Genomic DNA, 14658 nt, shown 5'->3' with positions numbered 1-14658 from the left:
TCAAAGAAAAATGTGAATTTTCGACCAAGAATAATGTTTTTTATAAGAAAAATTTCAACTCAACCAATATATACGATTAATTTTTAATCAATTATATAACAGTTACATTTTCAGATAAAGGTAAATAATTTTTAACAGGAAAAATGAATTTGCAACAAAGTTGTTCAATTGTCAACCAATAAGATGAATTTTCGACCAAGAAAATTAATGATCTAAAAAACAGACAATTTTTAAACAAAATACATGAATTTTTAACGAAATTATTTAATTTTAAATTAATTTAAAAATTTAAATTAATTTTAAATATAATTTTAAGTGAGTATTTGAAAAGATTTTAAAAATTAAAAAAAAAGAATCAGGACGATTTTAAGGCAATTTTCTTATTTTGCAGTTTTTTTTGTTAGAGAAAAATCTAATTAACAAAATATATCAATTTTCAACCCAAAACTTTACTTTTTAACCAAATTAATTAATTTTTATCAAATAATTGGTGTTTTAACTAATACATTGTACAGGATAAAATTTCAACCAAAAATGGAATAGTTCAATGTCCACATAAAAGCAATTAATTTTCAATCAATCCTAGAATAGTTACATTTTCAGATAAAAAAAATTTATTTTTTAACAGAAAAAAATGAATTTTCAACAAAGTTGTTAAACTGTAAATGAATAAGATGAATTTTTGACCAGGAAAATTAATGATCTACAAAAAAGACAAATATTAAGCAAAATACATGAATTTTCAACGAAATTATTTAATTTTAAAGTCAAAAAGAAGAATTATCTACAAAAAGTTGAATTTTTTAAGCGAAAAATATGAGTTTTCAATCAAAGAGTTGAGCTTTCAACCAAATAGTTAAATTTGTTAAATTTTCAGTTTCAAAAATGTATTTTCAACGAAAGAGATGACCCTTTAAAGAAAAAAAAAACATTTTAACAAAGTAGTTGAACTTTGGATAGAAAAGAGGACTTTTTTTACAAAATAGTTACAGTTTCAACAAAATAATTTATTTTTCAACCAAAGAATGGAGTTTTTATCCAAACGAGATGAATTCCAAAATCGCCAATTTCTTTCATTTCTTTTAAATTCGGATTAAGATATAAATAAGGCTATTATAATGTAACAACATTTTTTTTTGTTAGAAAAAAAATCTGATTAACAAAATATATCAATTTTCAACTCAAAAGTTTACTTTTTAACAAAATTAATTAATTTTTATCAAATAATTGGTGTTTTAATTAATACAATGTACAGGATAAAATTTCAACCAAAAATGGAATAGTTCAATTTTCACATAAAAGCGATTAATTTTCAATCAATCCTAGAATAGTTACATTTTCAGATAAAGTAATATAATTTTTAACAGAAAAAAAAATTAATTTTGAACAAAGTTGTTAAACTGTAAACCAATGAGACGAATTTTTGACCAAGAAAATTAATGATCTACAAAAAAGACAAATTTTAAGCAAAATACATGAATTTTCAACGAAATTATTTAATTTTGAAGTCAAAAAGACGAATTATCTACAAAAAACACTTTAAATTACACCTAATAGGTGTAATTAAGATTTTTTAAATCTTCATTAAGGAAGAAAACGACAAGACGAGTTGTCAAGAAATTATCCACATATTTTTTTAAAGTGTTTTTCTTTTAAATTCTTGATATAAATATTTATAGATAGGTAAAACGGATAGATTTATAATACAAAATATTAACCTTTTTGTTTTTAGTTTAAACAATATGACACACTAAAGAAAAACTTGGACAATTTTTTGATAATTCACGTTATCATTTTATCAGTTATTAAAATTCAAATATTCACAACATTGTCAAAATCTCGTTTGGATAAAAACTCAATTATTTGGTTGAAAACTTAATTATTTTGTAGAAAATGTAACTATTTGTGAAAAAAGTCCTCTTTTCTATCAAAAGTTCAACTACTTTTTTAAAATTTATTAATTTTTTTATTTAATAACTATTCCGATGAAAATATGTTTTATGTGTTGTAAAAATGCATATTTGAAACTGACAATTAATCTATACCATTTTTGGTTTAAAAAATCATGAATTTTCTTAAAAAATCGTCTTTCTTTGTGGAAATTAAATTTTTTTATGATAAATTTATACGTTTTGGTTTAAAATTAAAATTTTGGGTTGAAATGTCAAGTATAAATATTTGTTGGCTGCAAAGTGATTTTGTTTTAAATGCAACTATATTGTTAAAAATTAAAACCATAATTTTTGGGTGGAAAATTCGATTATTCACTTAAAGTTGAACTACTTAGTAACAAAATTAATTTTTTTCCTATTAAGGATTCATAATTATAGTTGAAAAGTTAACTATTTGCCTTCAAATTAACTTTTTTGTTAAAAATTTTACTGTTTCGTAAAAGATGCATAATTTGGGCGTTAAAAGTCAACAATTTGATAGAAAGTTAAACTATTTGGTCGAAAACTAAAATTTTGGTTGGAAAATCATATTTTTGGGTTAAAAATTCAGCTTTTTTCAGATAATACTCTTTTTGACTTGGAAATTAAATAATTTCCTTGAAAGTTCATGTATTTGTTGGAAATTTACCTTGTTTGGTAGAAATTTAATGTTTTTGGTTTAAAATTTATCATTTTTGGTCAAAAAAGCAATTGTTTGATTGAAATATCAACTGTACATGTTCTTGGGTTGAAAAGTCGATTATTTCACTAAGAGTAGAACTACTTTGCAAACAAAACGCTTTTTTTTGACAACGTTTTATAATTATGGTTGAAAATTTAACTATTTGGTTAAAAGTTTAACTCTTCGATTGAAAACTCATATTTTTCGTTTAAAAAATTCACCTTTTTGTAGATAGTTCGTCTTTTTGACTTAAAAATTAAATAATTTCGTTGAAAATTCATGTATTTTGTTTAAAATTTGTCTTTTTTTGTAGATCATTAATTTTCTTGGTCAAATATTCATCTTATTGATTTACAGTTTAACAGCTTTGTTGAAAAATCATTTTTTCTGTTAAAAATTATTTTTCTTTATCTGAAAATGTACTTATTCTAGGATTGATTAAAAATTAATCGCTTTTACGTGGAAATTGAACTATTCCATTTTTTGTTGAAACTTTATCCTGTACATTGTATTAGTTAAAACATCAATTATTTGATAGAAAATTAATGAATTTTTTTTTAATTAAAAAATTTCAAATTGAATGGGTTAAAAATAAAACTTTTTAGACTGAAATAATATTTGAAGTCATCATTGAAAATAATTTTAAAAACTAATATCTATTAATTCTTTAATTTTCAACGGATTCAGAATCATCTTGCAAAATCAATTATTTTTCCATTTTTAATACCTTAAATTCAATTTAAAAAATTATATTTAAAAAGTCTTTCAATTTAAAAAAATCATAATCGAAAACAAATTAATTTTCTATCAAGTAATTGGTGTTTTAACTAATACACTGTACAGGATAAAATATTAAGCAAAAATAGATTAGTTTAAATTCCAGATAAAAACTGTGATAAAAAATTGAATTGAACAAGAAAAAAAACGAATTTTCAACAAAATTGTTAAAGGACCCCGCACCAAATGTACAGTAAAATGGCCACCGGTGAAAAATTCTAAAAAAAATTTTTTTTTGTATTTTCGAACCTGCAAAGCAATAATTCGAAGGAAAAAAGTAAGAAAAATGTACACGTTTTTTACAAGCAATTGTCATTTTACATGTATTTTAATAGAAAAATGCTGATTTTCGTGAAAAGTTTTTTTTTTCCTAAACTAATAGTTGGATTTGGTTTAAACTTGCAGATTTTTACTATCATTCCTACCAAAACAAAAGGTTCTGATCCAAGATCTAGAAAGATAAACAGTTTATGGGGTATACACCATGGTATAAGGGTGTTTTCATACCTCAAACACCCAAGTATGGAAATTATCATATCTTAGTAACTAAAGTCACTAGGTATTTTTTATTCAATTGCTAGGATATAAAATAACTTTCAGATAAGTAGAGATAGTGTGCATGTCAAGGGGTTGTTTAATAATCCCTTATTTAGAGAAGCGGAGAAATTAACTTTTCGTGAGGAATAAATCACTAAAGATTAGGCTTATAAAATCACATTAAAACATATGTAGGTAGCCTTATTTATCAGGATTTGCAGTAGAATTTATTTTCAGGGTCATTTAATCATCTCCTAATTATTGAACCAAGGAAATCGGTATTTAAACGGGATAAAGTACCAGAGATTTTTTATTATAACATTGATGAACAGAATCACTTTAAAATATATACAGGTAGCATTTTTTATTAGGATTTGCATTAGAATTTATTTACAGAGAGAGGGAGATACAGACTATATTTATAAATATGTTTATGAATAATTGGACATCCCGCGTAAAAATGTGCTTGTAACTTAATGGCCTGAAGAGTGAAGAGTTTCTTGCAAGCTTCTCTTATTGCTTCCCTTGTGAACTGTTTTAATCAATAATGAATTAATAAAAAAATCTCTGGTGCTTCGTTCCGTTTAAAATATTGATTTCCCTTGTTGAATAATTAGGGGGCGATTAGACGACCCTGAAAATAAATTCCTATGCAAATCCTGCTAAAAGACGCTACCTGTATATATTTTAAAGTGACTTTGTTCATCAATGTTATTATAAAAAATCTCTAGTACTTTATACCTTTTAAATTATCGTTTCCTTGGGTTTTAATAAATAGGGGTTGATTAGGCGACCCTGAAAATAAATTTAAAAAAAAAATCATGTATTTTGTTAAAAATTCTTCTTTCTTTGTGGAAATTATATTGTTTTATGGAAAATTTATACTTTTTGATTAAAAATTACATTTTTCGGTTGAATTAACAACTGTCAATATTCTTTGGTTGCAAAGTCGTTTTATTGTTAATGCAACTATATTGTTAAAAATTAAAATCATAATTTTTAGGTAGAAAATTCGATTATTCACTTAAAGTTGAACTACTCAGTAAAAAAATCAATTTGTTTTCTTATTAAAGATTCATAATTATAGTTCAAAATTCAACTATTTGCCTTTCAATTGGGTTAAAAATTCAGCTGCTTTGTAGATAATACTCTTTTCGACTTTAAAATTAAACAATTTCATTGAAAGTTTATGTATTTTTTTGGAAATTGACCTTGTTTGGTAGAAATTTAATCCTTTTGGTTGAAAATATTTCATTTTTGGTCAAAAATGCAATTGTTTGGTTAAAATATCAACTGTACATATTCTTGGGTTAAAAATTCGATTATTTCTGTAAGAGTTGAACTACTTTGTAAAAAAAATACGTTTTTTGTAAAAAGGTTTTTTAATTATGGTTGAAAATTTAACTATTTAGTTGAAAGTTTAACTCTTTGATTGAAATCTCATATTTTTCGCTTAAAAAATTCAACTTTTAGTAGATAATTCGTCCTTTTGACTTTAAAATTAAATAAGTTTTTCGAAAAAAATTCATGTATTTTGTTTAAAATTTGTCTTTTTGTAATTCATTAATTTTCTTGGTCGAAAATTCATCTTATTGGTTGACAATTCAACAACATTGTTGCAAATTCATTTTTCCTGTTAAAAATTATTTACCTTCATCTGAAAATGTAACTATTATATGATTGATTAAAAATTCATCGTATATATTTGTTAAGTTGAAATTTTTTTTATAAAAAGTATTAATCTTGGTCGAAAACTCACATTTTCCCTTGAAAATTTAACAGATTTGTTAAAAATTTGTTTTTTTTCTTGTTCAATTCAATTTTTTATCACAGTTTTTTATCTGGAATTTGAACTAATCTATTTTTGGTTGAAATTTTATCCTGTACAGTGTATTAGTTAAAACACGAATTATTTGGTATAAAATTAATTTGTTTTCGATTATGATTTTTTTTTAATTGAAAGAATTTTAAAATAAAATGTTTTAAAATTTAATTTAAGGTATTAAAAATTGAAAAAAAATTGATTTTACAAGATAATTCTGAATCCGTTAAAAATTAAAGAATTAATAGATATTAGTTTATAAAATTATTTTCCATTATAACTTCAAATATTATTTCAGTCTATAAAAATTGTATTTTTAACCCGTTCAATTTTGAAATTTTTTAATTAAGAAAAGAAAATTTCGTTAATTATCAGCCATTTTTGACCTTCATTTAAAACAACCCATTACAAACAACTGTTAAAAACGATACAAATTTGGACAGAATTGTGCGAAATAGAAAGCCTTGAATTTTAAAATTTGTAATGTGCTAGATTTTCAGTTTGAACGCTACAAATTTCATTAAAAAAAAAAGATTCAAAATTAATTTAAAACTTGAAACTATTTCAAATAATTTGAAACACGGTGTAGATTTTTGCAGATTAAAAAAAAAAGCTTTTTGAGAATCGTGGAATATTTAAAAAGAATAACAAAAATTGTTGTGATTGCTAAGAAAATTGAAAATGATTTTTTATTTTGAAGAATTAATTTTAAGTGAATATTTGTAAAGATTTTAGAAAATTAAAAAAAAATAATCAAGACGATTTTAAGGCAATTTTTTTATTTTGCAGTTTTTTTTAATTTTAGGAAAAAATCTAATTAACAAAATATATCAATTTTCCACCCATAATGTTTACTTTTTAACAAAATAAATTAATTTCCGATCAAATAATTGGTGTTTTAATTAATACAATATACAGGATAAAGTTTTAACCAAAAATGGAGTATGTCAATTTCCAGATAAAAACGATTAATTTTTAATCAATCCTAGAATAGTTTTATTTTCAGTTTAAAATAAATAATTTTTAACCGAAAAAATAAATTTTCAACAAAGTTGTTAAATAGTACATTTTCAACCAAAAAGATTAAATTTCTACCAAGCAAGGTCAATTTCCAACAAAATACATGAACTTTTAACGAAATTATTTAATTTTAAAGTCAAACAGAGTATTATCTACAAAAAGAGCTGAATTTTTAACCCAAAAATATGATTTTCCAACCAAAAATTATTATATTAATTTTTAACAATGTAGTTGCATTTACAACAAAACGAGTTTGCAACCAAAAAACATTTACAGTTGATATTTCAACCGGAAAATTTAATTTTTAACCAACAAGTATAAATTTTCCATAAAACAATTTAATTTCTATAAAGAAAGACGAATTATTAACAAAATACGTGATTTTTTAACCACAAAAGGTATAGTTTAATTGTCAGTTTCAAAAATGTATTTTCAATTACACATAAAACAATCTTCATCAGAATAGTTAAATAAATTAAATTTTTTCTCATTAAGCATTCATAATTATAGTTCATGTATTTTGTTGGGAATTGACCTTGTTTGGTAGAAATTTAATCTTTTTGGTTGAAAGTGTATCATTTAACAACTTTGTTGAAAATTTATTTTTTCGATTAAAAATGATTTATTTTAATCTGAAAATGTAAATATTCTAGGATTAATTAAAAATTAATCGTTTTTATCTGGAAATTGAACTATTTCATTTTTGATTGAAACTTTATCGTGTACATTGTATTAGTTAAAACACAGATTATTTGATAGAAAATTAATTAATTTTGTTAGAAGTAAACTTTTCAGTTGAAAATTGATATATTTTGTTAATTAGATTTTTTTCGTAAAATAAAAAAACTGCAAAATAAAAAAATTGCCTTGAGATCGTGCTGATTCTTTTTTTTTTAATTTTCTCAAATCTTTTCAAATACTCACTTAAAATTAATTTTTCAAAATAAAAAATCATTTTCAATTTTCTTAGCAATCACAACAATTTTTGTTATTCTCTTTAAATATTTTACAATTCTCAAAAAGCTTAATTTTTTTAAATCTGCAAAAATCTACAACGTGTTTCAAATTATTTGAAATAATTTCAAATTTTAAATTAATGTTGAATCTTTTTTTAAATTAAAATTGTAGCGCTCAAAGTTAAAATTTAGCTCATTACAAATTAAAAAATTCAAGGCTTTCTATTTCGAATCATTCTGTTCAAATTTGTATAGGTTTTAACAGTTGTTTGTAATTTATTGTTTTAAATGAAGGGTCAAATATTGTTGATAATAAACGAAAATTTATTTTTTTAATTAAAAAATTGCAAAGTGAATGGGTTAAAAATAATTTTTTTTAGACTAAAATAATATTTAAAGTCATGATTGAAAATAATTTTATAAACTAATATCTATTAATTCTTTCATTTTTAACGAATTCAGAATCATCTTGTAAAATCAATTATTTTTCAATTTTTAGAACCTCAAATTAAATTTAAAAAAACATTTTATTTAAAAATTCTTTCAATATAAAAAAAAAATCATAATCGAAAACAAATAAATTAATTTGCTATCAAATAATTGATGCTTTAACTAATACAATGTACAGGATAAAGTTTCAACAAAAAATGGAATAGTTCAATTTCCAGATAAAAAATGTGATAAAAAATGGAATAAAACAAGAAAAAAAACAACTAATTTTCAACAAAATTGTTAAATTTTCAAGAGAAAAGGTAAATTTTTGACCAAGAAGATTAATGTTCTACAAACAAACGATTTTCCAACTTAACCAATATATACGATTAATTTTTAATTAATCCTTTAATATTTAAATTTTCAGATGAAGATAAATAATTTTTAACAGAAAAAAATTAATTTTCAACATAGCTGTAAAATTGTCAACCAATCAGATGAATTTTCGACCAAGAAAATTAATGATCTACAAAAAAAAAACAAATTTTAAACAAAATACATGAATTTTCAACGAAATTATTTAATTTTAAATTCAAAAACAGTATTATCTACAAAAAGCTGAATTTTTAACCCAATTTAAAGGCAAATATTTGAATTTTCAACTATAGTTATGAATCCTTAATAAGAAAAAATTAATTTTTTTACTAAGTAGTTCAACTTTAAGTAAATAATCGAATTTTCCACCCAAAAATTATGATTTTAATTTTTAACAATACAGTTGCATTTACAACAAAACGACTTTGCAACCAACAAATATTTACAGTTGATAATTCAACCGAAAAATGTATTTTCTAATCAAAAAGTATAAATTTTCCATAAAACAATTTAATTTCTACAAAGAAAGACGAATTTTTAACAAAATACATTATTTTTTTACCAAAAATGGTATAGTTTAATTTTCACTTTCAAAAATGTATTTTCAACGAAATAGATGAACCTTTAAAAAAATAAAATAAAAATTTTAACAAAGTAGTTAAACTTTTGATAGAAAAGAGAACTTTTTTTACAAAATAGTTACATTTTCAACAAAATAATAAATTTTTCAATCAAATAATTGGGTTTTTATCCAAACGAGATGATTTCTAAAAATCGCGAATTTCTTTAATTTATTTCAAATGCGGATCAAGATATAAATAAGACTATTATAATATAACATCATTAAAATATTATCATCAATAATATACGTATATATTTATATATATAATAGTATTAATATTTATATAATTTATATTTTATACTTGAAATAACGTAACCTCAAAATATACGCATATAAAGAGGCGTGCGAAGCATTCAAATCATGAGAATTACCAGCATCGAAATCTGGAAATATTAAAATCTCAATATCTTCATTTTATTTCAAAGCAGATAGAGATATAAATAGAACCATCAAAGTGTTCCGACCGTCAATCGTGCACCTTCGAGTTTTCAAATTCAGAAGAGTATAAATGGGTTGCGCGCGCAACCTAGTCATTTACATCACCTCCTACTATATTCACACGGACATAGACCTGTGATAGTATTGGAGCACGTCTCGTTTCAGATCTGGGATCACTTTTCAGTATTCTAACGAACTCAGTTACGCGTAGAGCTCTACCGCGATCAAAACGCCTCTTCGGGTGCGTTCGAGGGGACCACCCGGGTGCACTCCGAGCCGTTCCACGATGTTAGGTGAGTGTTGGGCTTCACTCGGGTGAACCGTTCAGTGGACACTCGGGTGAAGAGTGGCGGTCACTTGACGGGTGACTATTTCACCCACTGAAACTAGGTAGGTGGAAGTGAGTGAACGGTGGAATTGGCGGGAACCGCAAGTTTAGTAGTAGACTAAAATTTAGTATCTTCATCATCTAAAGATTAGTATCTTCATCACTTTCCACTATTATTGAACACATCGCTGTTTGTAATAACAATGACCTCATTACTTAAGCAGCAATTAAAATCTTCTTATCCTGTTCTTGTATTTTTTAAACTTTTGTGTAACGTTACCTCAACTATCTTTCATCAAACATACACCCGACGCACACTCGAAACCGTTCATTCTACCATTCTCCTTCCAATTCACCCTAGTAAACTCCGCCCACTTCTTTACTTCACCCACCAATTCACCCGGGTGGTCGCCTAGAACGCACCTCTGGGCAACGCCTCCCTCCGTGGCAATTTCTAATTCGTTTTTCACCAATTCACACGTGAATTGGGATGTTTCTTTCAACCCCACCGATTTCTATCGAATGAAATCAGGATGAATCTCGTTGTAATATCACCAAAACAAACCGATCGAACGACCTCGCCGCGAGTGTGACGCCAGCGCCGGTTCGCCGTGAGCACGTGGTGCTATCCAAATTCGGTGTTTTTTTCGAAGTTACAGTTCCTCTGTACAAAATTTATATTGTACGACAATTAAAATAAATCTGGGGTTTTTCTGCCGTAATAGGCTTTTTTCTCATAATCAGTGCCTTTTCATTTCGAATCCACACAACCTTTCAGAGATCAGGGGTTTCTATCTGCATTTATTTTTTTTCAGGGAATGTTTCTTCTAGTTCATTTCTACTTGTGACAATTGCAATTGTAGACGCAGTTTCATATTTCCCGCGGCTATAACACGATTTTGCCGGTTTCAAGCCGTTTGCACCGGTAAAACCGGTATTAACCGGCCTAGGCGGCAACCCTAATTTCTACCCGTTTTTCGCGACAGACTTCTGGCATAAGAATAATTGCAGATAGTCAAATATTATTGATTTTTTCGTAAATTCCGGGTCAATAAAAAAATCCTTAACATAACAATAATTTGATGAAAGTGCCAGTTTAATCATTTAATAAATGATATCTTACCTTAAATGAGGTATGACGTTTTTTGTTTAGGTCTATCAATCTAATTTTTTCGTTGGTAACTTTTCTAATATTTTTAACGGAAAATTATTTTTTCAATTTAGTATAATTAAAAGGCCAGGGAACAATCTGGAAATTTAAAACTTGTCAGGGAAAACCTGACAGGTTGACAAATTTAAACATTCAAAATCTTGTTTCTTTTAGGTAGAAAATTGATCATTGAACATTATTTCTTTGGCTGACAACTTTTTTTTTGTGATAAAATTAATTTTTTAGCTCAAAATGTAAATAATAAATTTCTTATCGATTTTCTTCATCTGGTGCAAAATTTATGTGTTTTTAGAGAAAACTCAAATAGTTTGTTGAAAAATCATCTTTTTCATAAAAAAGTGAAAATATTTGTTTAACTTTCATCTTTTTGATTAAAAATAAGTATCTTTGGACGAAAATGTTCAGTATTTAAAAAATCCTTCTTTGTCAGGGTGGCCATTTTCTAGGAAAACAGGAAATGACCGGAAATTAAATTAAAAACCCGAGAATTCACTTCTGATCACAGTAAGATTCAATTTTTTTATTGTAATAATTTTGGTTAATTTAGAAAAGTGATTTCTCTTTTATCTCTAGTAGCAGATTTTAGAGATTAACTCAGTTTACTTTAATTATATCATAATTTATTATTTTATTTATCTAGACATCACACTAGTTGTTTTTTTTAATTTATACGGGGAATTCTACACAAAATTTGCCACCAAAATTTTTTTCTGTAATATATTTTTTCTTATTTACACTACAAAATATTCGATCCGTATGTTTTTATTTCAAAAACTTTGCGTGTCATATTTAAATAAAAAAATGCGTATCGAATATTTTGGATTATTAAACCAAGAGAAAAAATATTTTACGTAAAAAAAAATTTTGTTGGCAAATAATGTGTTGAATGTTCCATATACTTTGTGAAACATTCGCCCTTTTTTCTAGAAAATTAATCTTTAGGTTTGAAATTTCATTTGTTCACTATAAAATTCAACTATTCCAGTAAAAGATTCATAATTTCAGTCAAAAATTCATCATCTTTCTTAAAGATTTTATGTTTAAAATTCAACTGTTTTGCCAAACATCAACATATTTTGTTAAAGGATAGATTTAAAAAAAAAATTATCTTTTTCTTTGTAAGATAATTTTCTTCTTTAAAAATTCATTTTTTTTTGTGTAAAAATTCGAGTATTCCAGTTAAATATTTATCATTTTAGTAGAATATTCACCTTTTAGATTGGAAATCATCTCTGGTTGTAAATGAAACGACTTTGTTGAAAATTAATTTTGGTGACTAGAAATTAAATTATTCTAGTAGAAAATAATACTATTTTGCTGAAAATAAATTTATTTTAAGAAAGAATTAGATTTTTATCAGAAAATTAAAGTATTCTATTTTTGGTTGAAAATGTATATTTTTTGGAAGAAAATCCAACTATTTGGCTAGAAGTTAAATTATTTTTTTAATAACTTTTTGGTTCAAGATTCATTATTTTAATTAAAAATTCATCTCTGCTTGAAAATTTAACTACTTGGTTGAAAATCGATTTTTTAAAATAAAAATTCAACTATTACAGTATAAAATTCGATTATTTCAATAAAAATCCATTTTTGTTGTTCTTAGGAAATAGATTTTTAACAGAAAATTTAAAAATTCTTTTTTTAGTTGAAAGTGCATTTTTTCTATGTAAATTCAGCTATTTGGTTGCAAATTGGTATTTTTTATTTATAAATTAAACTAGTAGTTTTGAAAATTTATGAACTTTGTAAAAAAATTCGCAATAAAAGAAAGATTGTGAAATCCATTAAAATATTTATAATTCTTTTTTAAGTAATTATAAATAATAACATTTTCTTAATATGTGAAAAAGATCAAGTATCGATGTGTAAATATATTATATGTGAAACATTGTTGAGCTATGAATTACAATATTATATAAAATTTTTGCACACCACAATCATTTTCGCACAAAATTTCATATTTCAATATAAAAAAGAGTTTATTAAACCGTAATAGTTGTTTGGAAACCAAATTGTTATTAACATTGTGTAAAATTATGATCAAAAGTTGCAAAAGTTCGTTTTAAATCTACATCATAATTTTGAGGCTAGATTTTTTTCTATAGATGAAGTATATATACACAATTTGAAACAAGCTGCAGGTGAAACACCGTATTCTCGTATTTTTTACTTAAAATATTTATATTGCTTTAATAAAATATTGGTCAATATTGGTTAATTAATTTTCCATTATTCAAACAAATGGAGTTTATTTAAATAATTTTATTCTGAAGTTCTGTTTTTAATTAAAATTATTACTTTTTCTTAAGTGGAATGTTTATCAATATTGTTTAATTAATTTGTAATTTTGTGGAAAGATGGAATTTGTTTGAATAATTTTTGTTTTAAAAATTCTTTTATGTACTAAAAATTATTATTGTTGGTCTAGTTAAATATTGATCAATATTGGTTGATTAATTTTTAATTATATAACCAAATTCCATTTGTTTAAAAAAGTTTTTGATACAAATCCATTCAACTGGCATTAGATTATCGTTAATAATATAAATTCATTTTAAAATATCTTCTAGTTCTATAAACAATAAATACATAGATGTATTTAACGATAATAGACTCTCAATTCGACAAATGTTCAAAAAGAAAAAAAAACCGTTTTATATAAATGGAATTTGCTTACATCATTAAAAATTTATTAAGCAATATTGATCAATATTTCACTAGACCAGCAATAATTTTAAAAAATGCGAAAAAAATTATTTAAACAAATAGAATTTGTTTAAACAATAAAAAATTGATTAACAAATGTTTATAAACATTCTACCAAATTAATAGTAATAATTTTTAACACGAAAAAGCATTTAAAAAATGATTTAAAGAAGTTCCATTTTTCTTAAGGGTGTTAAACCCAAATGTCTGATGCATAAAATTCTTCGTTCGATAATTCTATATAAGCCTCTATACTTTCCCGTCAAATTTTCCCAAACCCTACAAAATTATTCCAAAAACTTAATATAGTGATTTTGCCCTATGAATTTTACATGGGGAACTTCAAGCAAAAATTGGCACCTGTTAAAATAGAAGTATTAAAAAGAAAAAATTACGGAATTTCTTTTTTTGAATTTGAAATGAAATGGGGGGAGTGTCGTTGTCCTCCAGCATAAAATAAAAATTGCCATGCATTACTGGACCTCCCTATCGTATAATTTTTGCACACCTTAATCATTTTCGCACAAAGGGGCCTGCCATAAACCACATGGTTTCTGGGGGGGGGGGGGGCATCCACAAAGGACCACGTTAGTCTACATGGAGGGACGGGGTGTTCAATTACGCCCAATGTGTTTTTACACTTAGATGTTAAGAAAACACATGGCCAGGCAACAGAAAAATTTTGACTGAAAACAATATTGAATTTAAAAACATTATAACACTAAATGAATAAATGTGCACACAGATAATAGATTTTCAAACTAGAATGATTATTTCTTTACAAAAAAAATAAAATTGTTAATAAAGTACATTAAATGTCAATAAGGGGCCTTCCATAAACCACGTAGCACCCTAGGA

The 14658-nt window shown here is 24.7% G+C and overlaps 1 long non-coding RNA gene across 2 annotated transcripts in view; it reads left to right on the top strand.

The window, feature by feature from the left end:
• LOC117174064 overlaps positions 1 to 14658 on the top strand; it is an 87364-nt gene that overhangs the window by 56831 nt on the left and 15875 nt on the right. The window contains exon 1 of one of the 2 annotated variants that reach the window (XR_004467249.1): positions 9805 to 9885. The exons of the other annotated variant lie outside the window; for it this stretch is intronic. This is a non-coding gene — a long non-coding RNA (uncharacterized LOC117174064). Of the gene's footprint in view, positions 1 to 9804; positions 9886 to 14658 lie in introns of those variants that run through there. 2 annotated transcript variants of the gene reach the window in all.

The sequence above is a fragment of the Belonocnema kinseyi genome, chromosome 6, assembly GCF_010883055.1.
Source record: "Belonocnema kinseyi isolate 2016_QV_RU_SX_M_011 chromosome 6, B_treatae_v1, whole genome shotgun sequence".
NCBI classification, from domain to species: Eukaryota; Metazoa; Arthropoda; class Insecta; order Hymenoptera; family Cynipidae; genus Belonocnema; species Belonocnema kinseyi.
This window is presented reverse-complemented; position numbering and strand designations above follow the sequence as displayed.